The following is a 5,000-nucleotide window of genomic DNA, read 5'->3' as shown; positions in this document are numbered from 1 at the left end:
ATATATATATATATATATATATATATATATACATATATGTGTGTGTGTGTGTGTGTGTGTGTGTGTGTGTGTGTGTGTGTGTGTGTGTGTGTGTGTGTGTGTGTGTGTGTGTGTGTGTTTGTATATATGTATATATATATATATATATATATATATATATATATATATACATATATATGCATGAGAAATCGCACGAGCTCGTGATTCTAGATATGCAGAAAACCATCAAGGAAAATAATAAAATGATGAGCGAACGCTTTTGTCTATTTAGACATCCTCATGGTACCAATGAGGGTATCTAAATAGACGAAAGCGCTCGGTCATCATCTTATTATTTTTCTTAGTGTTTTTCTGCATATATATATATATATATATATATATATATATGTATATATATATATATACATATTTATATATATATATACATATTTATATATATATATATATATATGTATGTATATATATATACATATATATATACATACATATACCAAGGCTTTTTCCCCCTTACAAGGGGGGTAGCCAAAAAGAAAAAGGCATAAAAACATTCCCACCCATTCCATCCCTGAATACACTCCACACCCCTCCACCCTCCCTCTTATCTTAGCACCTCCTGAATGACGGGTCATCCCTGCACCTTGTCCACTGCCCTGGGTCAGAAGCAGTGTCGCAAGACACAGCACATCCACAGCAAGGCCGCTTCATTAAATCGGCGACCCCCCTCTCCGTCCCCCCATTGCATAAAATGAGAGGACGGGGAGAAATCCCTTCGGGCTGCGTCAAAATTTGCTCACACATACTACCTCACACCCCATCCACCCGCCCATTCCACCTCATGCTATATATATATATATATATATATATATATATATATATATATGTATATACATATATATATATATATATATATACATATATAATATTACAAAGGATTACAAAGGATTACAAAGGCGGAGCATGCCGACAGGAGACCTTTTGATCCATATCTAGGTCGGATGCAAAAAAGAAAAAAAAAGAAAAAAAAATCATATTAATAATAAATTAAAACTATAATAATGTAAAAATAAATAAAATACATAAATAAATGCATAGGTATAGTTGAATAACAAACAAAAAGGTAAATAGTAAATGATTATAAATTGACATATAACTAATGATAAATGAAAATCAGACAGACAAATTATAACAAAACAAAAACAAATAATATAAGATAAGTTATAATCATTACAGCATCTTACTTAGGTATTTATCTAAATGATTCTTAAAGCTTCGAACTGAACTACATTGCACTACCTGTGCAGGAAGTTTATTCCATTCATTAACTACACGGTTGGCAAAGTTGTTTCTACCTACTTCCAAATTGAATCTATTTCCGGACAGTTTGAGACCATTGTTTCTTGTCTGATTCTCATTCAATGTGAAAATTTGGTCACTTTTGATGTTGTCAATTCCCTTTAAAATCTTAAAGACCTGTATCAAGTCACCTCTGAGTCTAAGCTTTTTTTAGGGAAAACAGATTCATGTGCTTAAGTCGATTTTCGTATGATTTATTTTTGATATTTGGAATCAGTTTTGTGGCTCGCCGTTGTACTTTTTCCAGTCTGTCAATGTCTTTAATGAGATTCGGTGACCATACGGAAACAGCATATTCCAAATGTGGACGAACTAACGATTTATATAGCTTGTTAATGAGTGATGGACTTTTGAAATCAAAAGATCGCGCAATCAATCCCAGAATCTTATTTGCTTTCTCAGAGGCTGAAATACACTGCTTGGATGATTTGAGGTCGTTACTGATAATTACACCGAGATCTTTTTCACTATCCACTTTTGTTAACGAATTTCCAAATAACTTGTAATCGTACTTACTGTTATTTTTACCTATGTGCATTACCTTGCATTTACTTGTGTTAAATTTCATTAGCCACTTTTCAGACCATTGCTGTAATTGATCTAAATCTTCTTGAATATCTAATTGGTTTGAGTGATCATTTGCCACTCCGCACAGTTTTGTATCATCCGCAAATTTGGAAACAGTAGATTTTAGTCCATGGTCTATATCATTTATATATACTATGAATAGAAGTGGCCCAAGAACGGAACCCTGAGGAACTCCACTTGCAACACTTTTCCATCCAGAAGTTTTTCCATTTAAAACAACTCTCTGTTTTCGACCTTTCAACCAATTACTAGTCCAACCTAATAGGCTACCACTTATTCCATGCAAAGCTAATTTAGTAAGTAGTCTTTCGTGTGGGACGGTATCAAAAGCTTTTGCAAAGTCTAGATATATTAAATCTATATTGTTTCTTTTGTCATAATTGGAGATAACTGTGTTGTAGAATTCGAGTAAGTTAGTCACGCAAGAACGTTTCCGTCTGAAACCATGCTGGCTATCATTTATCAAACGGTTACTTTCTAAATGATATTCGATATCATCTCTGATGATAGTTTCCATTATTTTTCCTACGATCGAAGTCAAACTTATAGGCCTATAGTTATTTGGTTTCTTTTTGTCACCTTTTTTGAATATGGGAGTAACGTTAGCTAGCTTCCATTCTCTTGGGACATCTCCGGATATGATGGATTTCTTGAAAATAATTTCTAATGGAACAACAATCTCATTTTTCATTTCCTTTAAGATTCTTGGATGCCAACCGTCAGGCCCTGGTGTTTTATTAACTTTGAGTTTGTCTATACACCTTTTAATTTTTTCTTTTGTTATATTTACCGTAGTGAGTAAGTTTATAACCAGACTTTTCACAGGTTTCAGTTTGGAATTCACTTTGAGGTGTTTTGTTTACGAATACCGAGCTAAAATAATTGTTTAAGATATTACACATTCCTTCATTTGAATATTCAAGTTGACCGTCAGCAGATAATAGTGGACCAATGTGATTCCTAACAACCTTTTTATCTCTAATGTAACTATAGAATTCTTTGGGATTCTCTTTGGATTTATCAGCGATGTTCATTTCGTATTGTCGTTTTCTTTTTCTTATTGTCTTTTTTAAATCTCTCTGTATTGATACATAACTTTCATAGTCATTAGATGCACCCGAGCACTTATGTTTCTTATAAGCCTGTCTCTTTTTAGCAATACTTTTTTCAGTTTCTTTGTCGAGCCACTTTGGGCGAGCCTGATTTGGGGGACGTCTGTCCTTAAAAGGAATGTAAGTTTATATATATATATATATATACATATATATATATATACATATATATATATATATATATATATATATATATATATATATATATATATAACGTGACAAAGACAAAGGATGACGTTTAGGACTGGAAAGAATTCCTCTTGTCAAACGAAACTTCAACAGTCGTGGAAAATATGAACAATTTTACACTAAAAGGAAAAACAGTCGTGTTGTGTATCCTGGTATTTTACGTCCGTAGACTTTTCCCGGGTATGTGGTTGGGTGTACTGTAATTACCTGTCTTTGTCTAACTGTATTATATAGGATAAAATATACACTTGTGATATACTATCCCTGTGTCTCCTGTATAGCACACACACACACACACACACACACACACACACACACACACACACACACACACTCATATATATATATATATATATATATATATATATATATATATATACATATATATATATATATCAATGTGTATGTATACACGGACACACACACACACACACAAATATATATATATGTATATATATTTATATATGTATGTATGTATGTATACACACATAATGAATATGTTCACTAAAAGACATTCATCTTCACTGAATTAGTCTAAAGTATTCAAGGTGTTGATATATCATGAGGAAATAATCCAAAGAGGAAACGATAATCATTACGTTTTCCTTACTATTCGTACTTTCTGATGTTCTACCTAAATCTCCTCTTTACCACCCTGAAGACTCCACCTCTTGTCATGCTCTTCAAGGGGAAGAATGAGAATGTCACCAGTGTGATCCCATGCGTGTCGTAAAATGCGACTAAATGGGCCGAGGCGAGAAGAATGGGAATCCCCCCTTTCTTCGTTCTTCCCTCCTATCGGTAGTCAAAGCATGCTTTGACACCGGCTTCCCCCAACTACAATGTTTGAGAAGGAAATAGGCAAGAATCGGTTATCCAATAGAGTGGTCAACGTATGGGATAGACTTAATAACCATGCAGTGTGCGCTGAAACAGTTGGTTGTTTTAACAGACGAGATAACTTTATAGATATGGATGACAGGTGGTACGGGACATTAAATTACCTTAGCACATACTTCTCCGTCTCTCTTAATACCCATATATATGTTGTTTTTATTCTATATATAGTATGGGAAGATGTATAAAACAATGAGGATCACTTTTTACGATTATAACAACGATTACCTATACTCTATCCCACATTTATCACATGTGACTCCTCGACGTGGCAACTTGGCGGGGAAAAAGCGCTGTTGCCACGTGTCAGAGAATTGATTCAAATCGTTATTGTAATCCTACAAAGTGATATCCATTGCACTATATAGCTTCTTTGAATATAAAAAGAATATGAAAAAATCAAATAACACATGGGAAATAAGAGAGACATGTATTAAGGTTGATATGGCAAAATGGCAAGTAGTAAATCACGATGTATGCCACAATCTGAACGGACTCCTTGTAGCGTACAGACTATAGTGTACGCCCTATGGTCTCTTTCAGCCTCCTTCATTCTTATGTTTTTATTACAAGGGGGAAAGGCCATTGATAGCTACATTCTCATAGTAGCTGTAATGACAGTATCCTTTATCAAGAATTGGAGAGAATTTAAAAGAAAGAAAAAAAAATATTAGAACATAGGAATGGAGGAGGCTGCAAACGACCAAAAGGCCTACACTAGGCAGTTCCATGTGTGGCAACACGCCACAACTGCTGCAGTGTTCCCTTAGTGCACATAGCATTGTTGTCAATAAAATTATTAATCTTGGTCAAAACAATTATGTATGTCGATTGTAATTAAATTGTATATTATAGATATTA

The sequence above is a fragment of the Oratosquilla oratoria genome, chromosome 17, assembly GCF_046742065.1.
Source record: "Oratosquilla oratoria isolate Oo_2021 chromosome 17, ASM4674206v1, whole genome shotgun sequence".
NCBI lineage: Eukaryota > Metazoa > Arthropoda > Malacostraca > Stomatopoda > Squillidae > Oratosquilla > Oratosquilla oratoria.
Note: the sequence above shows the minus strand (reverse complement) of the source record.